Genomic DNA, 26,708 nt, shown 5'->3' with positions numbered 1-26,708 from the left:
AAGTGGCGCACGCAGCCTCATTAACCCGTATCCGACACAGATGCAGTAACTTTGAGAGATGGAGGTTCAACTGACAAGAGCGGGTGAGGGATACTCTGATTGAGGTGTGCAGTGTGGAAATGGTGACGAGTTGTGTCATCGACAACCGAGTGCCTGTGTATGAATGAATACCACAGGGGCAGCCAGATTGACGAATCAAGATCCAACTGAGAAACATGAACGGGTAAAGGACAACATAATTAAAGATTGGTGTTTATAAACGATGATGGATGTATCATCGACGACCGAGTGCATGTGTATGGGTAATTGTAACACTGGCAGCAATTCTTATATATGGTGGTTCAACTATAACAAAGGATAGGGTATACCCTGATTCCAGTGTTTTGTGTGTAATTGGTGACGAATTGTCAACGACAACAGTGAATCGTGAGTGAATCGCTCAAACATGATCTACCATAGATAATAATAATCAATGAGGTATTTTCACATAGTCTTTGTCAGCCTGCACTATTGACTGTGGTGGTATAACCATCTCCAAGCCCAATGTTCACAAAATATTGAAATAAATAGGTCTTCTTTTTTAAGTTTCTAAGGATGTTCTTAGACGTACGTGCCTTGAGGACAATTTATGTTTGCCTGATCAGGCATCATTTAGAGTGTTGTTGTGTGGCATGGCCCATCACCAGGAGAACTTAAGGGATGTTATCTAGGGAGTATCTTTTAAAAAAAAATTAAAAGTTCCTTGCGGCACAAGATCAAGGACCTTCTTTCCACAAGACGTTTTTTTCGTACGTGTTGTTTACACGGTTGATGGAGAATGTTTCATAAAGTTAAATTTTTTCAAAACAAAAGTATTAAAAAAAACTTCCACGATTTAATAAAAACTCACAACTTATTTTCACTAAAAAAGCGTACAAAAGTTTTAAATTTGCTACAAGAATTGGTAAGGAAAATTACGTAGCTGGATTGTATACATATGTCGTACACTATTCAATATTCATTATTTTTACAATTATTTTACTTCACGATCTTGAATAATAAATCTTCTTTAATATTAAAAATTCAGGTTTATAAACTCTTCTTTAGAATACCTCTAAGTTGAATATTACAACAAAGTATACTCTAAGAGCTCAACGTTGTTAATAAACCGCTCTATCGCACTTACAAGTTAATCATTACCTAAGATTGTAAAAGTTTACTGTTCTCAAAGAAGAAGAGTTTTGAAATTTTCTAGAATGATTTACTCGTCATTTTATTTAAATGTGTTACTGTCACATAGCATTTGGTAATTAATAAGAGATGTCATGGCAAAACCAGCTATTGGTATTCTCGGGATTTACTAGTGGACTTCGGTTAGACAAAACAAAACCTAATAAATGCTATGTTAATCATGGTTGTTGATGTTTGTTGATTCTTGTCATAACCTTTTTTATGATTTCGTGTCGTAAGTTCTGAAAATTAGTAGCGAGTAAATGTTATATCTGCCTTACAATAACTTTAAATGTAACAAACTGTAGGGGTTTGATAAAAATTCAAACTTTAATTGGCCACCAAATTTGATAGATTAATATTAGAGACCTCTAGTTTACACAATTCTTCTTTTTGATAATAACTTTAAAATGAAGTATCACTTGCTAGAGGTTCCTATTTATAACAGGACTAACCCTCTAAATACCCCATTTAGGGGGAGGGAGTAAAAGTTATCATACATAAAATACTCTTTACTTGGTCACATAAACCACCTAAAGTAAATCACTCCATCTCGAAACATAAGAAATGTAATGGGGGGGGGGGGGGTACTTTCTAAGACAGCCAGTATAGTGAAACCGTTCTGTGTCCAAACTCGAGAACTGTGAACATTACACACTGGTGGCTTATGTTCTCTGTAAGGAAATATGAACCACTCTTTCACCTCCTAATTTTTAATGTGTATTAACCTTTCACCTGTTGTTAAAAGTGAACACATTAATACTATTCCTATTAAGTTAGAATACAGTTAATAAATTGAATGCAACTTTAAAGAACAGCTTTTTCAAAATATTCAACTACAATATGTTAATGTGTATATATATATATATATATATATATATATATATATATATATATATAATAATTTTGTTATAATCTTTATAACCACTTTAGCGATCTGTAATATCTATAGATGGTACAGCGGATAGGTGTTTGAAAATATGACGATGAGAAATAAATAATATTTTATTATTTATTACACATGTCTACAACATATAATAGCAAGATAAAATAGACTAAGTAGTTAATAACGTAAAATACGTACATATGTATATAATCATAAAATAAGAGACAAGATTATAATACTTACGCTGTGTATTATAATCAATTTACGATAATTTTAATTTATAACGATATATTTATTTTTAAAGAATAGTTTTAACAGATTTAAATCCCATACTAAATCTGTACAAACCCTACGTTACAGGTCAAACAAACACGCCACAAAAGTTAACGGTCTTGTTATCTATAAGTAACAAGGTGAGAAGGATATAAAGCTGGAGATTCACAACCGCCGTAAACTGGGATTTACGCTGTTGACCAGAACTACAACTAGTCATTACTCTTCTAATGTGGGTAATAGTGTATATGAAATTCTACACTTCCTTTTTATGGATATAATTACGTAATATTTTAAATTAGGTATGATTCATTGATTGGGTCCAAAGTTAATTTAATATTATTCCAAATTTCCTGCTATTTTTGACCTACTTCAATACTGATTTAAGTCAGCTTTAAAATAACAACAAAATTTACAGAACTCTACAGTGATTCAAAGAGAGGTTTTTGAAGTAAGAATACTTTTTGGTATTTAATTTCAAAATCTAGATACTAATTTTTCGTCGTGGTAGATCATCTTCAAGCAGTTAAATAAAACATATTATTTATTTGTTGCGTAAAAACGTATATACATACTGAGACGATCCGTTTTCATTACTTTGTAAAACCAAATGTTACCACTAAAAGAAACATTTTCTAGTAGATTTAAAATAGCTTAAACACTGATTATGTTATTTGAATCAATGACTAAGTTGTTTGTGTGCAAATGTGAGATTAATAACTTATTTTACAGCTTTTGCTTCTACGTTAGACTAAAATAAAACATTCTATACAATCAATAGCTGTTTGGAACGTTAGTTTTTATTTCATTTCTTTTTAATCATTGATATAATAAGAGGTATCGTAATAACTGGGCAACTGATGCCTTGATGGAATATCAAGCAACCGCGCGAAGATAAAACAATGTTGCTACGGTTTTTAAACATATTGCAGATTATTTTTATAAATATTTACGTAATCCAAAGAATGTAAGGGTTGGCGACTTTACATCCTTGCTCATATTCTCGTACAACATCATGTTTGTTTTTCCTTGTCCATTCTATGGAATAAACGATTACATTTTCATATCAGCTGCGACATCTAAATAAAAAATATATTCCTTTTTAATAAACATGATTAGTTTTCTTTCATTTCATCTAGTTTTTTCTGTCTCTGTCATTTTTACATGTTAACATAATTTTAAACGATAAAATCCCAAAGTACAAATTTGACCTATGACAACACCAGCCTTTAAAATTGAGTAAATAGAAAAAAATAAAAGTTGTGACCTAAACGTTAGATGATAAAAGCCCAAAAACATAAAAAACAGTTACTTATAATGATGAACAATAAATATCGATTGAAATTTAATATGATATTTTATTTACAATGAAAAATAGAAGCTCACATTAAAATGCTATAACATCCACTAATTTCACTAACATCAGATTACATAGAAGTTATAAAACACATTAACCTGTTAAATAACACTCTATTTTAGTGAGATTAACTAAGCATTATAAAATTATTATTTTATTATTTTCTATAATAGTGTTTTATTGTTTTAGTTTAGTTTTAATAAGACAGTTTTGTTTCCACGTTTTCCATTAGGTTTTAAAAATTGAGGTGTAATGTATTTGTGATTGAGGACGCTATATTAACCTTTAAAATACTATATAAAATCTGTGGCCTTACATTTATCAATGCTCAAATGTTTAAATGATTCATCACGCTTTTGAATCACCATGACAAGAACTATCGGATTCAATGTTAGATATATGATAGTGTTTTTTGGAAACTACACGATTCGGGATATATGTCCAGTTTATTTTGGTATACACGATTTCAAAGATATTCCGTGTCTACGAATACAATATCCTATTCATGTTAACGGATTCAGAAATCAGGGGTTAAACGGATTTAGTCTACGTCAGAGGCAGAGACGGTACGGGCCACTGACAATTAATGCACGGACAAGTTGCTAAAGAAGAACTCCCCCTTCCCAACCCCCAATTCCATTCCACACACGACGATTGAAAATCAGTTGTGTATGTTCTGGTTTGCAAGAGAGGATTATCCCGGTTACTAATCGAGCATAAAATTGGTTAATGCTGATCTTTCTGGACAACGTGTGTTTCCGTAAGCAACAGATTATATTACACTTTAGTAATATTGTAACGAGCGAAACTGTTTCTGGCTAAGTGAGCAAGCAACTGTACAGGAGTAATTGCATAGATGTTTTTGAAGCAATTTTGTACATACGTTCAAATTTGGCACAGGCGTGATTGAGCCAACTACAGTGCTTCTTCCAATAACATAAATCTTGTATATTTATCTTACTTCGTACCTACAAACTAGTAAGAAAGAGTCATGGATATTTATTTACACTGGAATCTATGGAGAGGAATAGGTAATGTACGAATGGCTAAACACTTCGTTTAACATCGACATTTAGCATTCCGCGGATTACAGTATTTAAAATTGAACAGATAGTTGACTTATTTGAAACCTCCGGTTCATCGTATTTGTCAATATATGCTAGATAATAATTATAATAGGCTTAAAGAAGATTACATAATGGGTATCAGCCACAATCTCACATGAGGAAATAAAAAAGCAGATCGAACTAACTGCAATACAGCGCACTTTTTCACGAGTTTTGTGTATGGCAGAGTTTACTCTCAAAATCAATAAAAAATAAAGGAATTTAAATAATATAAAAGAACAAAACAATTAAAGGCTTTCTTCAGCATACCAGTCCGGGAGGATGGTGACTAAATAATTAAACTTATATGGTGGTCACTACACAACTGTAGGAGGAATAATTCCGATATGCAAAGTTTGTATTGTATTACATTTATACTGCTGTCATCAAATAAAAACCTGGATATATTAATAATAATCTAAAGTAATTCAATATCATACTATTTATTCCCTAGTTTTAATCGCATATCATTGGTAGATATGATTTACAGTAAACATACATAGTTACGTACATTGAAAGAAATTATTCATAAACGCTTCAACCCGATGTAGTGTAAGGTTCAGGATATAGGATATTACTTGATATTTTTATAAACATGATTAGTTTTCGAATTTGTTTGAAATTCAATTGTGAACACTAAAATAAATTCTGCTGACGTACTTTTTATTCGTAATATAATGGTTTTTGTTTATGGTAACAAATTTAAAAGAGGAATAAATGTCTTAATAGAAAATATTTAAAAAATACCAATATAAATAGAATTTGGAGGAGCATAACTAATTTTTATTTATCGTAATACAATTGGCACTAATCTATTGCATGATCTTAAGGAAGTACTAAAATATAAAGTTCATAAAAGTCAGTTCCTTACCAACAAGACTGTGAAACTGCGTTATAATTCAGAACTTACAATACAATATGTACAGTACAATACAGAACAATATGTAAATGTTATATCTATTGGTTTCAGTTAGTATACAACCCACAAAACCCACAAATTGTGGGGTTGTATACTAACTGAAGCCCAAAATTAATTCAATAATATCCACGGAAAGTGAGAAATCGTTGTATTACAAGGGGGTTGTTTTGACAATCAAGACAAAATATTAAGTTTATCAGATTAAAGACTGGTTAGGAATTAATGCATACATTAAACGCATAATCTTGAGGCGGTGCGATGTTCACCCAAAGTTAATTATTATAATCGAATAAAAATGTATCTCGTTATTTCAGCTTTAGTCTTGGCTTTTAATGAAGGCGCTATGGGTAAGAAAATAAAGGTTTAAAGTTGATGTCACAGTTTTATAGCAGTCTAACTGAGTCTGAATGTATAATTAATAAAATATATTGATAACGTGTACCATAAAACCTATTAATCCTGTAGTAACTTTGTTAACTTCTACAGAACATGCTTTTAATAAAGATACAACTACATATACTAATACTGTTATAAATATTTATAATATTTATCTGTGTATATTTTAAGGGGTAACCATTTTAAGTTCAATCAAATAATTTTATACTTAGTTATGCAATTTGTGCAACTGTATTTAATTAGTCTTGGAATAGTAAGCTACGAGTAAATGTTTCCATTATAGTTTATTAAATTACAGCCGTTACATTGTCCATAATAAATGTAATCATAACGTTCATGCTCCTATAATATGTTAATTACGTAATAGTTGTTACTCCCGGTTTCTAAATAGCACATTAAAAGTGAACTATATTTCAATAACATGAAGCTGTGGCCGCTACAATGTTAACGAAAAACCAATATGAAAAAAGTAAAGTTAACAAGATTAGGTAATTTGTGTCCAAGGAAAGACTTATTTGGCGAAGCTGTAAATAAAGTAAAGACAGGGCAAGCTCAATGGTGTTCCCGCTGTATCCGCCGAGATATATTACTCCCTTGAGAGTTTGTAGACGGTCAAGGGAAGAAAAGTGCTATTTTTACCAAGAGACTTCCTCTGTTTCCGAGAAACATTTCTCCTTAGGCCAAATTTTTACACGACATCTTATGAAATATTGTACCGATATTTAGTTGTCTTTTATATAATACATATTTCGCAACCCTGTTACTCGTTATTGGTTAATATAGGTTACATCCGATGTTCTTGGAACTAAATTTTTGGCGTATTTTCTCTCGTGAACTTTGTAGCTGCCGTTCCTGCTGCCGAGTAACATCTCGCACGCTTTGTTCATAAGTAAAACTTATACTTTCGTATTACAAATTAGCCCTTTCATGCGAGACATCTGATTATGAATGTAATAGAAAGTAAAGTTGTAAACAGTAAAGTAATTTAACTTTGGTTGATATTTTATTTGGCAGATTAATGTTAATAATAGTGTGGTGATTTCTTTCTGACGAGACCAAGTTGATATGATTTTTATGTTTTATGCGAGTTCAACTTCAACCAAATCTCTTTTTCAACTTCGAGTCACTGAATCTTATTTCAACTTCGATTTTTAGACTTCTACTTTACTAATCTGCACTTTTTCCGACTACATCTGCAATTTTGAACCAAGATGCTGACGCCCGCGCTTGTGACTCGAAATCAACGTAAAGGGAAGTCAATTTTAAAGATTGAAATAATTATTAAGTTCGTAAGCGAAATTTCCATGGAACATTGGAATCGTAGGACCCACACCCATGAAATAATTTAGTTCATTATCACTCTATTCGGCAGCAATGTGGTAATACATTATTTATTTTGAACATCTAGAAGTAGTTCTTTTGTGTTTATTTGCCACAGTTAAACATATAAGTCAAGTTTGAAAATCAAGTATTCATTACAACGACCTCAGCTGTATCCAACCCCATGTGTTTCGTCCACTCGGTACAATATTTTACGTGTTTTCACTGTATTTTATAATGTGTGTTTTATAATGTACACATACACACACGCGCGCGCACGCACGCACGCGCACGCACACACACACACACACACACACACACACACACACACACACACACAGCGAGAACCTTGACTACTTGACCCTCTCGATTACAATTTCCAACTAACAGTATATGAAAATAGTTGATATTAGTACATTTAGTGTGGATGTAGTCTATTAGTAAGGCATCCAACATTACTTTGACGGGATAGAAATACAAAACATTCAGCTAATGGTTACCTATACTATTACAAAATAATCTACATTTAAAACTTTTTTGTAACGGTATATGTCTACGTATGTGTTTGTGTCTCTTGCGCAATCACGTAAGAACTTCTGGCTCATTATATTTAAATTTGACATAGGCATTATTAGAGTTCCTGGTTAACATAATATATTTGGAAAATATCTCCGGGCTACACCCCACGGATTTTGAAAACTCCATTGATGGCTTAACCGGAAATAATAAATGTGTTTTGTTAAATTTTACTATATAATCATATATGTCATTAGCTTAGGTACCATTTTAATTTCTTTCTATTTACAAAATTAAAAGCATAGAGTAAGATTAAAAGTCTTTCAATCTAGTCTTTGGTTCAACAGATATTTTATTACAATCAAAACTATTGGAACTAATTTTGCATATACCTTCATGAGTAGTCAATAAAAGTAGAGTACGAATGGAAATGGTTGATGGGTGTGAATCTACGCAGCCAACTAATTAGCACCACAATTAAATAAGACATTATAATAATCACCATTACATTACTATTAAACAGAGATTCTTAATTTTAAGCAGAAGTTTGTAAATATTTCCATCAGATGTCGTGTAACGGATCGTGTGAAATCATGAACCCGAAACTGCGAAACCACGTAATATTGTTATCTTTATTAAAATATACAAACACGCAACAGTTATTTAATACACGCAACCGCGACAATCGATATAGGTGCATTCTATGGAGCGAGAGAGACAGGGTGCGAGGGAGGGAGGAAGAGAGAAAGGACGGGAACTGTGAATGCAGTAACCCGTTGTTACATAATTTTTGGGTAACCTGTGGAAACCAGAAAACTGTACAATCAGGTAATATGAAATATTTACCTTGTTTACTACGTGAAAATATTATAATTCAATACAACTTACATATTTTATTATATCTGTGAATAAATAGACTGTTAATTTAATAAACAGAGGTTTATTCTTAAACAATTTCCAAAGGATTGTAAGTTGTCTTATTGCGTTAATAATAAGGGTATTTCGTGCTCTGTTACACACATAAATTAAAATAAACACAATATATGCTAGAAATATATTTATTGTTCTAAGATGAAATTAAAATACTACCTTACTTTTGTAGCTAGCATACGGTTTAATGAATATTTTACAACTAAAACAAGGAGTGCAATATACAGTAAAGCATCAATCATCATCATAGCATACTTACATTTCAAGCAACTGCCTATCTGGAAAATACAACACGAATTAGTTATAAAATAGTAATTTAAATATATGAAAGAAATCAATTTCACATGATTAAAATATAGTTTGAATCAAAATACTCTGGTTACAATTCACTAGTGAAGAAAACAAAGCACTTACGACAATAGTTTAAAGAATAACAAACATTTATGAGTACTAATGACTGCTCATATTATTACCAATTAGGAAGTAACTACATAAGATAAAGTGATCAGATGAAAAGTTAAGATCCTGATGTACAATACAAAACAATAGAAGTATAACGCAGGTGTAAAGCAATGATAAAATGACATACTGAACAGCAAAATTGTCTCAAATGGAGGATTGAGTAAATTACATTATCGACAGGATTATACTGAAATAGATTGGAAAATATCATATAAATTGTAATAGATAAGTTTTAATCATACAGTAGTACACGTAATAACATTATTTCAGCATCACTTAAAATGTAATTTGCATTTTCAAACTCTTTTTGGGATTAATATATTAAGCCGGTTTAACCATATTAAATCAATCTTTTTTATTAACGCTTGAAAAATTATAAATCCCCCCATAAACTAAAATTAAGAATAAAACACTAATGTTAATAAAATAAACAGAACTTGTGTAAGAAATAGATACTTCAAATTTTAACTTGAAAAACATAACACTATGTGTCAGAATTCAAAGTAAAATGATATTGATTATACGTTTACTATTTCATTTTTGTCGCGTTAAACCTACTTTTTCTTAAATCACGATTTTAGTCCTATACAAATTTATATACTTAATCCTTTTTAATCACATGTTGCAGTATACCCAATTGTATTTCCATTTGAGGATCTATTTGGTTTCTTATCATTACAACATCAATTGCGCCCTTCATATCTGGAGCTTTCTTCTCGGTGGCCATTTAACACATCAGCGGTCGGATTATTCAGATATGTCCAGAAATACGTTCATGTGGTTAAGCGGTACAATACAAATCCTTCAACATATATTAATAGACTGATTTTCTACCACCATTTTTGTGAACACGATACAAGCCATGCCTTCGAGTCGACGTAACGGACCAGATTTTCTACAAAATTGGAATTCGCCAACCTTCATATAGGGAGTGAGTTTGCTGGGAACCTCACAAGTTGAGACATACCTATATACACAAGACTCGTCACTGATGTAGAAGTTGGGACAGCAAGTTTTCTACAAGTATTTGCCGGTAGCCACCGAGAATCTTGCCGTCACTTGTGAACTTGAAACAGTAGACTCACTTCAAACACTCTAGTACAACTAGCTTATACGGCTTCGGAAAATTTGCACGCGATGTATCGTGACGCACCATTGATCACTTTGAGTGCACTAATTGTGAAGTTAGAACAATTTCGTAGGTATAAAATTAACAATGTGATGAAAATAAAATAACCTTATTTGGTAAATTGGCAGCGCGTTCAGTATAAGTAACTATTCTCTTTGTAAGAAGTATATCTACCGGATGTTTATAAAAACTATTGTAAATTTAGTGCAACAATTATGAATAGCAGAAAGAACTAAATACACATTCTTAAGTATACATAGAGCACAGCATCGGTATTGTTAAATTAATTTAAACTTCTACTTATAATCAAAACAATACGTTCAGAGAAATGATAAATATTAAATCTAATCAGTACTATAATACCCAGAGCATAACTGTCAAATAGTAAAAATCAAATAATGATTTTTTTAGCGTTTTTATACGTCAATAACACACTACACAATATTACAATTTCCAAAATAAACGAATTCGTAAGATTGAAATAACTAGCTTGTAGTGTATATAACGTAGTCCAAACAAAATATAATATGTCAAGCTGTTTTCCTTACTAATAAGTTATTACATATGTATAACATAATTTTAATTTTGAGACAAATATACATTTACTGACACATGATGAAAATTAAATAAAGCACGTAATGGTAAGAGGTAAGATTTCAGATTACGAAAGTAAGATTCACAAATCTGAGTAATCCGTAGTACATGAAACGCAAAAAATACAGATCCTAATATATAAATGTGATTTTGATGTCAAACACAAGAGATACTAATAAATTAAAATCGTAAATAAAACTCTCATGTGAGTTAATATAATAAGCTGGAAAGATTAGTAAATTAACGGTTAATTCTTTAAGCAAAAATACTAAAATTTAATTAGAAATTCTCATTATAATTCTTGAATTTACGACTGAAATTAATATAAGATTTCTTATTATAATTGTTTGAACAATTATACCCGTCATAACATTAAATAACAAATCAAAATAGTAATAGTTAAGAGTACGCACTTCTTTCCATACGCAGACTATAGCATGGCGCACACTGCAGACGCGCCGCGCCGCGCCGAACCGCGCCGCCTTTTGGAAAATTCCGCTGACCGTCGCACATACTGGGCGCGCTGAGCGCGCCGAACTCCTTCCCTCACCACAGCTGCAGTGCTATCAATTAGTGTGCAGTCGTATGGTTATGTTGTGTCGTTTTGTTTAATAATTTACACGATGAGCAGCTCTGAAGATGAAGATCTGTTTTTATTTTGTTTCTTCTTCAATCAGAGGAGGAGAAGAGAGACAAAAAACAATGTGGGTTCATCCTATAAATGAGAAAAGGAAAAAAAATACGGGGAATTTCACCACCTTTTCCCCCGATTTATTAAAGGACAAACGTAAATTTTTCCAATATTTTAGAATGTCCCCCGAAAAGTTTTATGAGCTATTGAACATGCTTAGGCCTTTCATTGAAAAACAAGACACATAATTTTAGACCAGTACAAACAAGACCAGTTATCACCTGAAGAAAGGCTTGCGGTTTGTTTAAGGTAAGTTATTAACTAAGTCTTTATAAATACAAAAATATGGATAAACTTACAATTAAGTCGTTTTTATTAAATATATGCAAATAATGTTTTGTAAATTTTAATATTTTCTGAAACCACAATTTACTCATTAATTTTTTTTTCTTCTTCGGTTAGAAAACATAACATCGAATTTGTTTTCAGCAATAAATTATTATTTAACAATGTATCGCTGGTCAGGGCTTTTTTAATAAGGAATAGGCTAATTTGTTTCAAAAAATGTAATGTATTTTATCTGTAAGAAAGCATAGTTTCAAAAATAACACACAAATTATGCATACAGTACTTCCTACATATTACAATAAGTTTTATCATGTGATGTTGTATTCACTTGACCCTGCTGAGTTTGAGTGTATGGACAGTTACTGGATCCATCAGGTGAAACAGCAAACCGTCCCTCTTGTGCCCCTGGGTATTGTTCCCATCTGACCAATAGGAGTTGGTAGTTGCGGCATATATTGGGTAGTCTGAAAGGAACTAGTGCTGTGGGTGTAGGATCTGAGCGTAGAAATGAATGAGCGGTGTTATATGACCCAAAAATGGCCTCTAGCTTTGCAACATGAATTATTCTGCTGGAAATGTTAGATTTTTACGTCGACTGCTTTAACCTCACCGACGATGGCCGAGGTAGTACGAAGACACCCGAAGGTAACCGCGGCTAAGAAACGGTTCCGCTGCCTACGCAACACTGTAGACGCGCCGCGCCGCGCCGAACCGCGCCGCCTTTTGGAAATAATTCCGGCTTAATAGTTTGCATGTGTTCAAATGGGAGTGCGCACACTAGAGCGCGCCGCGCCGCGCCACGCCGCGCAGCCGCGTCCGCCGCGGAATTATTCCGCTGCCAGAACTCTTGGGAGAAGTCGAGCGGAATTTGTTCCGCTGGGGCGGCGCGGCGCGGCGCGTCTACAGTGTGCGTAGGCAGCGGAACCGTTTTCTTAGCCGCGGTTACCTTCGGGTGTCTTCGTACTACCTCGGCCATCGTCGGTGAGGTATAGCAGTCGACGTAAAAATCTAACATTTCCAGAATAATTCATGATGCAAAGCTAGAGGCCATTTCTGGGTCATATAACACCGCTCATTCATTTCTACGCTCAGATCCTACACCCACAGCACTAGTTCCTTTCAGACTACCCAATATATGCCGCAACTACCAACTCCTATTGGTCAGATGGGGACAATACCCAGGGGGCACAAGAGGGACGGTTTGCTGTTTCACCTGATGGATCCAGTAACTGTCCATACACCTCAAACTCAGCAGGGTCAAGTGATACAACATCACATGATAAAACTTATTGTAATATGTAGGAAGTACTGTATGCATAATTTGTGTGTTATTTTTGAAAAACTATGCTTTCTTACAGATAAAATACATTACATTTTTGAAACAAATAGCCTATTCCTTATTAAAAAAGCCCTGACCAGCGATACATTGTTAAATAATAATTTATTGCTGAAAACAAATTCGATGTTATGTTTTCTAACCGAAGAAGAAAAAAAAATTAATGAGTAAATTGTGGTTTCAGAAAATATTAAAATTTACAAAACATTATTTGCATATATTTAATAAAAACGACTTAATTGTAAGTTTATCCATATTTTTGTATTTAATAAAGACTTAGTTAATAACTTACCTTAAACAAACCGCAAGCCTTTCTTCAGGTGAAACTGGTTCTTGTTTGTACTGGTCTAAAATATGTGTCTTGTTTTTTCAATGAAAGGCCCTAAGCATGTTCAATAGCTCATAAAACTTTTTCGGGGGACATTCTAAAATATTGGAAAAAATTTACGTTTGTCCTTTAATAAATCGGGGGGAAAAGGTGGTGAAATTCCCCGTATTTTTTTCCTTTTCTCATTTATAGGATGAACCCACATTGTTTTTTGTCTCTTCTCCTCCTCTGATTGAAGAAGACAAAATAAAAACAGATCTTCATCTTCAGAGCTGCTCATCGTGTAAATTATTAAACAAAACGACACAACATAACCATACGACTGCACACTAATTGATAGCACTGCAGCTGTGGTGAGGGAAGGAGTTCGGCGCGCTCAGCGCGCCCAGTATGTGCGACGGTCAGCGGAATTTTCCAAAAGGCGGCGCGGTTCGGCGCGGCGCGGCGCGTCTGCAGTGTGCGCCATGCTAGTCTGCGTATGGAAAGAAGTGCGTACTCTTAACTATTACTATTTGATTTGTTATTTAATGTTATGACGGGTATAATTGTTCAAACAATTATAATAAGAAATCTTATATTAATTTCAGTCGTAAATTCAAGAATTATAATGAGAATTTCTAATTAAATTTTAGTATTTTTGCTTAAAGAATTAACCGTTAATTTACTAATCTTTCCAGCTTATTATATTAACTCACATGAGAGTTTTATTTACGATTTTAATTTATTAGTATCTCTTGTGTTTGACATCAAAATCACATTTATATTATTAGGATCTGTATTTTTTGCGTTTCATGTACTACGGATTACTCAGATTTATGAATCTTACTTTCGTAATCTGAAATCTTACCTCTTACCATTACGTGCTTTATTTAATTTTCATCATGTGTCAGTAAATGTATATTTGTCGCAAAATTAAAATTATGTTTATACATATGTAATAACATATTAGTAAGGAAAACTGCTTGACATATTATATTTTCTTTGGACTACGTTATATACACTACAAGCTAGTTATTTCAATCTTACGAATTCGTTTATTTTTGGAAATTGTAATATTGTGTAGTGTGTTATTGACGTATAAAAACGCTAAAAAATCATTATTTGATTTTTACTATTTGACAGTTATGCTCTGGATATATCTTTTAATGACTATATCACGGATTTTCATCATAACTGTAATGATCAATCGAACTGCGAAATTTCAAAAAGCATCCCTAAAGAAATAATCATGATTGTTTGTATGTAAATGAAAACATTGTACATCACTGGAGTTTCAGATGACACAGCGTTATGGGTACAATAATTATTCCTATGACAGTAAAACTAATACTATAATAATAATTTCTTTTTCCTAAAACATACATAAAAACATATTCTTATTATATCAATTTAAGTATTCAGATCAAAATCTGTTGAAATTCGTTATTTTTAATTGGTAGCGAAATACTGGGATCTCATATTTTAACATATTTCTTAACTTGGTTTTTGTGTTCTACTAAAGGCAACAAGGACTGCGTAACTTCAGTCGGTTGACTGAGTAAGTCTACAGTTATAATTATGTAAATGTCGCTTTGTCACACAAGCCAATATGTTAAATAACGTCCGAGTTAGGCGAGTGTATCTTGAGGGATATTCCTGTAACTTATCTGGTTGAGATATTACAGCTTGTATTTTACCACCTTTGTGTTAGTATTAAGTTTAAATTAGCTTACTATTCCTTACTACCTCATTATAATAATGGGTTAAAACTAGTACAAGTGCAGTAATCCTGCTTTGTTATGTTCAAGAAAGCAAAGCTAGCTCGACCCAATTGTTGCCACCAAATGCATGGTTACTCTGCATTACATGACTACATTGAAATCCCTGCCGCATAATTTATGCCAATACCCGTAATTAGTACCTTACAGCATAATTTGTGTATGGAAGCTTAAACTAAGAGGTTTTGTTTCATCATGGAATATGTCATTTGATACGTTAAGAGTATCAAATTTGCAAATATTAGTTTCAAAATATTAAAAATGTATGCATTCGTTATGTTTAGGTCTCTAAAGTTAGTACAGATTAGAATTAAAATAGAACTGTCAAATTTGTATTAATGCTTCGTTCTCTCCACATATTCTATCTTATTTCATCCTCACTAAATTTGGTTGATTAATTAGAACGGAATAAAGAAAAATGTAGATGGACAATTATTTGCTTAAACCACTGTGCTGTCCACATAATCGAGACGGTGCACTAATGGGGGTCATTATTATGGGTACAATTGCCCTTCTGCAATCCTTTCCTCTTCTATTAACGACTTTTCCCTCTTTTTAAGTTTACGTTATTGGAAAATGTTAAACAAATTTGGTAAAACATACGTTTGTATGGATACAATTTATTTCAAGAAAACCAAGCTGTGTATAAATTGAATGCAATTTGGAACTTACTCTTGGATTAATTTTAAAGTATTATAATGGTAGTGTTTTTATTATTCTAGTTAGTAAAAGAATTATAAATTCCAAAGTTTATTTTACGCTAAAGCAGTTACGTATATATATATATAATATATATATATATATATAATATATATATATATATATGAGAAAATAAAGTGAGAATAACTCTTAATCAGACACTTAGCAATAAATGTAATTATATTGTAAATCCGTTAAAGAATTATAAGTTAGTAACTACAAACAAAAATTGTCGGTCAAAGGAAATAAGCTCGGTCCGAAAAGGTCTTGTCGGTGAGTTTGTGTGTGCCTGCGTAGGATTGTCCGCACACTATCTGGAGAGCGGGTCTGACGTATATAGCGGAGAGATTTAGCACTAAAGTTGGTCTATTGAATATTAGGGCACAGCTGGAAGTCGGGACTTGTGACTCCACCCTCCCTATACAGGAAGTGTGTGATGACAGTGTGCGTTTGTTCCTACTTTATTTCGAGACCGGTTTAGCTTATATAGGAATTATTTAGCTCCAAAGTTAGGCTCTTAAGTTTTAATTTACCAGACACAGTCGCAATTCATTATATTTCACTCTATCCCTTATAACAAAAGATGATATTATGGGTAAGAAGCGGATAATAAGGTAGTCTTTTCAATTCGATGTGAGTATATATTTTGTTGATTAGGTCAACTAGGCACACTTTTTTTATGGCATCGGAATTACCTTTGACCGAAAGTAAAACATGGAAGCCAAAAATAGACGCTTCTAAATCGGAATTGGCTTTTCAAACCTAGTACATAGTATATATGTTATCGGGAATATCTTATACAGAATGAATATTCTTCATCGGAATTGGCTTAATATACAAAGCTAGTATTTTTTACGTTATTTGAAATACCTTAGACCGAATGTCAATTACAAAAGCCAAAAAATAGACGCTTTTCCATCAGAATTTGGCTTCTCAAACCTAGTATGGCTATAGGAAATAGACATCCTAGACCGAATATCAATTTACAAAAGGCAAAAATGTACACTTTTTCATCGAAGTTGGCTTCTTAGACCTAGATTGTATATGTTTTTATATAAATGCAATTCACTCGAACTACAAGTGCTCTTTCATCCACAAACCAGAAAAATGAACTTTTGTCACTGTTTACTTATAATTCGCTAATTCAAACTTAATACTAACACAAAGGTGGTAAAATACAAGCTGTAATATCTCAACCAGATAAGTTACAGGAATATCCCTCAAGATACACTCGCCTAACTCGGACGTTATTTAACATATTGGCTTGTGTGACAAAGCGACATTTACATAATTATAACTGTAGACTTACTCAGTCAACCGACTGAAGTTACGCAGTCTTGTTGCCTTTAGTAGAACACAAAAACCAAGTTAAGAATATGTTAAAATATGAGATCCCAGTATTTCGCTACCAATTAAAAATAATGAATTTCAACAGATTTGATCTGAATACTTAAATTGATATAATAAGAATATGTTTTTATGTATATTTTAGGAAAAAGAAATTATTATTATAGTATCAGTTTTACTGTCATAGGAATAATTATTGTACCAATACGGCTGTGTCATCTGAAACTCCAGTGATGTACAATGTTTCATTTACATACAAACAATCATGATTATTTCTTTAGGGATGCTTTTTGAAATTTCGCAGTTCGATTGATCATTACAGTTATGATGAAAATCCGTGATATAGTCATTAAAAAGATATATTGATTGTGGTTATCTTGCGATCATATTAGACCTCACGAGTAAATCACTGATCAAACGGCAGAAGAAATGCAAGCGTAACAGCAGTCATCTATACTTTTGTCAATTTATATATATATATATATATATATATATATATATATATATATATATATATATATATATATATATATTTAACTAATAGAAGCAAAAGTAAGTATGTGAAATGAATTGATAACAGAACGTGCTAGATTTAAAAACAGAACAATTTTTTTAGATTTATAAATTTCTAAATAAAGTTTAAATATCAACATACTTTAATAAATAAGTGCGTATAAGTACAATATATCCCAATTCTGTAATTAAATATTACACGATTTCCCTGCAAGAGACTTGATTTCTGTTGTTTCATTTAAATGCAATAACGTTGAAAAAAATGATGTTCCAGAAACTAAACATATTTATATAGGATATTGTTTGTCGGTTATCTATCGCGGAACGCTTGGCCGCCTCCATTGTCTCCTGTAAACCTGTGAGCGGTATCTCTCCCGTACCACCGTTCCCGCCGGGATTCTTCCTGTGCACCGTAACTCACAAATCCCTACACGATTGCTGTTGTTATCTATGTTTTGGAGATGGATTTAATGATTTAAAACTTACGATGAATATTTAAAAAAAAATACAGCATTAATTTCTGACGATAAATGTCAGAAATTATAACAGATAACAAAATGCTTTGACTTAATAATGTAACTTAACAAAAAAGAATTGGAACAATTTCGAACTACAACGGTACATTGCGTATTCGTATTACAGAATCAGAAAGAACGTATGATGGCACATTCACATTACATGTAACTTTTACAATTAAATTAAAATGTTATACCCCATAACAAAATATGAACGTATCGTAAAAGAACGATAAAATATAACAAGTGTGGTATAATACAGGGACCCAACACTGGACTGCGGTCATCAGCGTCGGTGGTAATTTGTCACTCCACTGCGTCCAATCCTTTACAAGTAACTTCAGCGGAATTAATGTACAACGTTTCATATTCATATTACAAAAATCATGTTCTATCAACAGATTGTATGACTGCAATGGAATACAACCAGATAGGTTTATGGACGGTAATTTTTTAGCAAGAATAATATTTTTAAACATTATTAAGAAAACTTGTTGAAACATTCTGTGGAGTTTTTAAACATGGTTTATTGTTTAGTAGTAAAATAAAAGGAATACAATATTCACAATCCCTATATTTAAATCAGAATAATATATTAAGACTACTGACTGAATTACGTTTAAAGTAGAGAACTAAGTACTGAAATACAGATCATAGCAGATGAATTACCTCGACGGAGGTGGAGTGGTTGGCAGCCTTCTAATTGTTCCTGGATTACGTAGGAGCGATGGATTACACTTAAACGAGCCCGACAGAAAAGTTTAATTAAAACGACTATAAATGTATAATGAAGTTGTCAGAAGTTTAAAATAGGTAAGCTGTAAACCTTGCAGCTGGCAAAATTATTTAAGTATTTAAAGATTAACGTAATCCTTAAAATAATTGCATGTAAATCCTCCTAATTTACCTGCAGTCAAAACCTATTTACGTTCAATATTCGCATTATTGCTTATACAATTAACTTAAAGACATTATTGATTGGATTAAATTAAAGAAAAGAAAATATACAATCAATTTAAACACGATTTTTTGAAGTATGAATACGAAGTAGACAATATGGAAACAGTTAACAAAAGCAGGAATTATTAACATTAGATGTAGTATAATTCGGAAAAATTATAGAACAGTCATAATAAAGCACGTTATAGGGCAATTTGATGTAATATACACAAGCACAACTGTCATGACAGAGTAGAATGTAGACCCAGTTGATTGAGTTTGTAGTAAATAAGGAGAAAATTGTAGCCACGATCTGGTTACAAACAAATTCCATTTGATTAATTTCGCAATTAGTACATGAATTAAACCTTGGTTTATATTAAGGATGGGATAATTAAATTAGCCCTGGATGTGGAACATTAAAGCACACTTAATAATAAGCTCTTTAACGAGCGCTACGAGATGTAACAAGAAAATTCATCCCACCTGATATGTTATTTAGTTTAAATAACTCTTCGTCCACTTATTGTGGTTTGCTAATATGAATAAAATTAAATCTCGTACACGTGTTTCGTCGGATTATGTTTGTAATTCGAATAAGGTTTTCTTTCTTTGCTGCAACAAGTCATGAAATAAATAAGAGAACGTGTACTTGAAATTGACGTGCGGGAACTCACGTTGTACAAAGGAAACACTTCAAGGAATTATCATAATAAAACAATTACTGTACTGCTAATGAAGTTACAGTTTGAAGATTACTACGAGTATTACTTAAGTAAAATGTGAACAATTTTGAATTACAAATCTACACTTTGTTAATAAACAAACTCTGATTTTAGCTGAAATTGTCGTTGGAAGTTTATACAAATTCAAATCCATATCCCATAGTACTAATTATTGCACTTCAATGGCCCAATTAGTATTAGTTATTGTTCGATTTTCAATCATTAAAGATATACACAAGATTGTTTCAAACGGTTGGGTACAACATATTATATATTTTGAAAAGATTATTCAATACATCAATTATAAAAACTGATAAAAATTGAGCAAGATTCCAAAGTAAATAGTCGCTAATCACTACAACACAAAAAAGATTTAAAGGTGAGAGATTTTATGTTTATTTAGATATACACATCTAAATAAATTATAAAAGAACGATACAAAAACAGTTTAAGGGTCTGTGTGATATAATCCAGTGACAGCAATGCGCGGATCTAACACCGGACTGCGGTGACGGGTATCAGAGGCAATCTCTCACTTCACCGCGTCACACCTTTGCAACACCAAAAACTAGTTGATGCGACATAATCTAAAAAGTAAATAAAAACCAGCACAACACATATATGTAACGATATACGAGGTAAGTAGACATATTTGATCCACACTTTAGGTGGCATTGTACTACTGTACTAGCAGTATAAACTTGTAACACTTTACTATGCCACGAGGTAAGTGGCATGGTACAACAGGATTTAAAATCAGTCAATAACAAGTGAAAAGCACGTAAACTTGTACCTACTGTACTAGCACATTATACTTTTAACATTATACTATGCCACGAGGTAAGGCAGAATTTTGGATCCGTCGATGTATTAAAGTCACAAATCGCCATACATGTTGTACGACAGCAAGTTTTAGGTTAGTCGATGTAATACAAGATTATGACAGAAAAGGGTTTAGAATACATTATGCGGTACCTAGTGAATAGTCCTAGGATTATACCATGCTAAAGGAATATTAAAGATCAGGCAGTGCAGTAAAAAATAAAAAAAATACATAACAATACAGAATTAAAATTTGAGGAATAGCCATCATCATATTGTTACTTATGCTTTTTGCTATTTATTATCATTTAAAATCAAACATGTGTTTTTGCAGAGCAGGTGTATATAATTTTTAAATTCACAAACTCGCAGTAAAACTTGTTAAACATAATTCATAATTTTACTTTGTAAAGTACAAAGTATAAAAATTAAAAAAAAAAATGTTATACGTGAATATACATCCACTTAAGTAAACATAAACTTAAACAACCATTTAGATATTGTTACTTGATAAATACGGTGTTTTTGGTTTATAACGTATGTAAAAAGTCTATTTATTACTGGAAACTTGTATAAGCTTTAAACAGCCTTTTTAAAAAGTGGAAAATAAGAGTAAATAAGTTATTGGCAACTTTTTATTCAACCTGTTAGGAGATTGAAAATAAATTAAGAAAGATCCACCTGAAGATATAACCTGCGGGCAACTCAAGTTGTCGTAAGCGTACACTTCAGGGAATAATTTATCATAAAATTAGTGTTGCTAAAGAAGTAATAGTTTGAAACTTATTATCTCTTAAGTGCAATCTCGAGGGCGTGCCAGAATAGCTCCACGCAACCGTTGCCAAGGTTTATCAGGAAACTTTGGGATGAATATTTATTATGTTGACCTCAGCTTTGTGTGCCATCAAATCAGGACGAATCTAATGAAAGAAAGTACTTTCATTCCATAAATAATGTAATAATGTTAAATACCGAATCCAGCTATTTGTGTTTAAAGACAATAATCAACCACAACAATGAGAGTAATATCCCTCATATTTTATTTCCCGAATAGTAAAGATAAATGTAACGTTTAACTTAAATTTAAATGTAAGTTTAAATTATTAGCTGAACGTTAGCGTAGCCACTCAAAATTTCATGTCTCAGCTTGTCCGTTCGCATGTACGATTCCTCGTGAACGAACTGACCTAGAAATATGAAACTTTGCACGAACCTTTATTTCTATTTAGGATGTATCGAGTTTAATGATGATGCGTGTTATTCCATGACATTTGGCCAAGTCAAAACTAACATAAGTCCATAGAGATATGTGACCATTCAAATGATACTTATAACTGTAAACATATAAAATGGCTGGTGGAATATAAATACTTTATCCTCGCCTATTCTCTCACACCGGACTGATAGTTTTTAAACTTCATATAAAACTACAAACTATGAAATAAAAATGTTGTATTGACCCCTTTTTAAGATCACTGTGCTCGAAATGATCGATGTTCGAATAAAATATACTTTCCGTGTGTTATGGTGTAAGCTGTAATACTAAAACCTTTGTAATAACTTATGCACATAGACAACAGTTGAACAGGTCAAAAACCAGACCAAGTTTTTTCAACAATTGAAAATGTTGTATTTGTTAAAGTTTCTTCCACTCCCCGTTTAAACCATTTATGAAACAAAATAAATTCACTAGTCTATTTTACAGGGCCTAAGAAAACCAAATGTGGACAGTTGTTAACATCCATAAATTGCATTCTGTAGATATATTTGTGCTATACAAATTTCCACTATTTAATATAGAAATTAGGAGGATTAATAAAACATGTTTCTAATTTATATTTTTGATAAAACAAGATATTTAGAACTAAAAATGTAAACAAAACAAGTCATTTTATCCTCGGTTCTACAAATTGACACTATAAAAGACAACAATACTTCTAAGAGCCGATGCCGTTTCCAAACGATCAACTCCATTGTGAGTGAAGTTGAAAGTCAACAGAAGCTCATATCGCTGTAAACAAAGTTCTCTTTGCAGGGTGAGCGTACATTAGGTAACGCTGCAATTTGCATGCAGTCAATATGTAACTAGGCGGCACAATACCCATGCTAACAAACAGTGAGTCCTTACAGTCATAATACTCTTTCCACTTTAACATAAAAATAACATATATTCGATACACAACTAGATAACGAGTGTGCTGCTAGCTTTCCTTATTGTTCTACACACAACTTTCCGACTCATTTTCGTAATTGTAACAAGACAAATTTAATCAATCGTTACATAACGTTATCCATACGCGTAAATTTGTAATTAGAATAAAACTTTGGTTTAAGGAATTAATTTGAAACCGGTTTAAATATTAGATCCCTAGAACACAATAACTGCCATACTTGAAGTTTTAACGGCAATCCCCGTAGCTTTGTGACCACATCGACACATTGTTTACAAAATCAAATATTTTGATATATTTTGGCTCATTGGGGAGGGTTTTTTTTAAACAAAAACATTTTTAACCGGAATATTATCACAATATTTTGGCTCGAGACAGTCCTCCGTAACAAAGCCGAAATATTCCAAGAGTCACGTGAACTTAAAAAACAAAGAGTAGTATTAATTGCTAACCATTGAGAATCTTTATAATTTACAATATTTACTTTTTCCAAAAGCTATGATCTCAATAAAATTGATGTTTGGTTTGATTAATTATTTTCTGTACAGTTATATAGATGGCCTCGACACGATGTTTTTAAAGTTTCAGAACTACTCACAGTATCTCATGGAGATCCGCGAAATTGTTCATATAGTAATTCATACAACTTTTGTAGTTACCGCGAGTTCAAGCTTGAAACGTCGAGTATAGTTTATCCTTAGGTGCTATCTAAGAAAATTTAAACCTTCCAGCCTAAGTGGGAAACCCACAATACACTAGTATATATCCAATTATCACCTCATTATGTGTTAAAACAATATATTTTAGCAATTTAGTCCAACATATATAATAGAGAGGATATTTTTGGAAATTCTTTTTGGCATAAATTTTAACCAGGCAGAACAATTCGCGGAAAACTTAAAATTGTACTCGTCTTATCGCGAAATATCTTTAAATATTGGGTAATAAGGATTGAAACGTATTATATACACTTGGGCAACAAGTGTTTGAAAACTCCTTCAGAAGTTTAAATACTCCTTTAAAGGCAGTGAAACCGCCAAGCGTTGTAGAAAACTAAGCACCTTTTTAGTTGACAACATAAAATTAATTATTAGGTCTCATATTAGTCTACCTATGTATTTACAAAACGATTTTATCCCTTTATTAAAGACTTATTTTAGAAATTTAGAGTAATATTATGTAATAGAAGCAGTATAAAATCTAATAGAATACTGAAACTATTGAAAATAATACCAAGAAGTTTTTACTTATAATGAACTGCTATCTTACCTCAGTTCTCCGTCCAGGGGCCTTAAAAACATTAGCCTAACCAAATATTTTATAAGAGAAAACGGTCACCCAAATATCATTTTAAAAACATATGCATGTCAATCTATAATTATTAAAATGCCTAGTTTTTCATCACTAAACCACCCACTTCCTGACGGCATGAAGTACTCACATTTTAAATATTAGTAAACTTGCTGAACTACAAAATTTCACAAAAATTCATGCAAACAGTAAGTTGTTACTTACAACATGTTGTACACTAAGCTTCTGTACAGCCTTCCTTGACCAAATCTAATTACATTGAAGAAAATACTAAAAAATGCTATTGAAATTGGGCCGCTGCCTTATAAATTAAAATTTTATAAATGTATTATTAATAACACCTCACAATTTTCTCGACGAAATCATAGAATAACATTTTTTACTTCATGCCTAACCAATTAGAAAGATTTTGATCTCTTAGTCCAGGACCGAGAGTCGAAATTCATTGTATAAGTACACGAGTTTTTTTTAATCCATACAGAAATTTACCCTGAAAAAGACATATACCGCAGCTGACGGCCAAGCTAGTTTTTGTGAAGGGCGAGGGAAAAAAAATGTTTAAGCATATGAAATGATAATTTTTCTCAGATCATATATTTCTTTGATTGTACACTTTAAACCAACTGTTAGACACATACAGAATTGTTGAATTAGCGTAAGATATCCATATACAGGATCTTAAAATGGCGACTTTCGGTCTTTATCTCGATTTATCATAATGATATAACTATTATGTACTGTGTGTGCGATGGTCAGTTTTAAGTGGATAGCACAAACAAAAATATAATAATAGAAAAACTAAAGTTTCGTACTTTAAGTAGTCTTCTATTGTAACCTCTACTGAAATATTATTGCTGACGATCTACTTCTTTCCGAGAAAAAGTTTATATCGATTTTAGTAAAAACGTTATTTAAATGCAAAAGTAGGTCCAAAGAGGGTAATACATTCCAATTTAAATACTATAATTAAAAATGTGTAGTATGCTGTATGGAAGGAATTTCCCCTACCCAAAGCACCTGAGGAGCTAAGTAACTTATGCAGAGACCAGTCGCAGCACAATGAAAAGGGTGTCAGTTCTGTCTTAGAGGTAATCTCTCATGTGTGATGATACAAAGAGGATGTCGCCAACACACAGTGATATCACCGTAGTCACTTGCAGTAGCAACGCCTTTGTCATGTGATCTTCGGTTATCTCGCTTATACGTAAGATTACCCACATGATTACCAGAGCAAGAAAAGTCAGATTCCACTAATTTACATTTTGTCGTAGTTATTCCAAGTTTTTCAATTTTGTTTAAGGAAGAACATTTTTTATTAATTTCATGCAGGCAATACAAAAATTCATATTAGTATAAAACAAGCACGTTCTTTTATGTGTTCACGATTATCTCCAAATTCTTTTTAAAGATTGTATACCTTTATACCGGCAACAGAACACCGGCAATAGAAGCATATGATTTTTGACCGAAGAAGTCTTTGTAAACTTACGTGTACATACATTCTGTGATAGGAACGTTACTCAAAAAAATTATTATAGCACCAGCAATATCATACACTGGAAGTACACGTTTTTTAATCTAAGTTGGTTTCCGAGGCCAACTTATATACTATGTATTTATTTTCTTATTTGATGCAACAAATTAAACTAATCTTATGGCAGTGAAGATATACTAGACTGCAAGTAGATTGCAAGGTATCAAAGTAGGCACTGTATGTACCGAAATAGAGTTTCAGTCCCCAACATGTATACGGGTATGTATTTTCTATATCAGGTTAACTAGGCAAATTTTACTGTGGGACCGTAAATAAATTAGATTTGAAGTGTAATTTCTTCGGTCGGAATAAACAGTATCAGACCGCCCGTTGATAAAAAGTTTGTAGGAGTATATCAAAATGACTGTTTTGTATGTACATATATTATCTTCATGTAGTAAAGGCAAATTCATTTTGACGACAATAGATATACTTTAGACGGGAAGATAATTACAAAGGCTGAAAGTATACGGGTTTAACAAAAAAGTTCTCCATAGAGATTTATGGGTTCGTATATGTTTTCTTAACCGGTGCATGGAGACGGAATACCCAATTGTAATATCAGAAATTTTATTTTTTCGCACCAAAATCTACTCTCCTACAAGGAAAATCCTGACATATAAACCAGTAAAAAT

The 26,708-nt window shown here is 32.2% G+C and overlaps 1 protein-coding gene across 1 annotated transcript in view; it reads right to left on the bottom strand.

Moving 5' to 3' along the window:
• The window catches only part of LOC124360343 (alpha-mannosidase 2), a 130,562-nt gene that overhangs the window by 85,423 nt on the left and 18,431 nt on the right, over nt 1-26,708 (bottom strand). The window contains exon 2 of the mRNA XM_046813893.1: nt 9,172-9,190. The gene's annotated coding sequence lies outside the window, so the exon portion shown is untranslated. The remainder of the gene's footprint in view (nt 1-9,171; nt 9,191-26,708) is intronic.

Source organism: Homalodisca vitripennis, chromosome 4 (assembly GCF_021130785.1).
Source record: "Homalodisca vitripennis isolate AUS2020 chromosome 4, UT_GWSS_2.1, whole genome shotgun sequence".
Taxonomy (NCBI): Eukaryota; Metazoa; Arthropoda; class Insecta; order Hemiptera; family Cicadellidae; genus Homalodisca; species Homalodisca vitripennis.
Note: the sequence above shows the minus strand (reverse complement) of the source record. Positions and strands in the feature narration are given on the sequence as shown.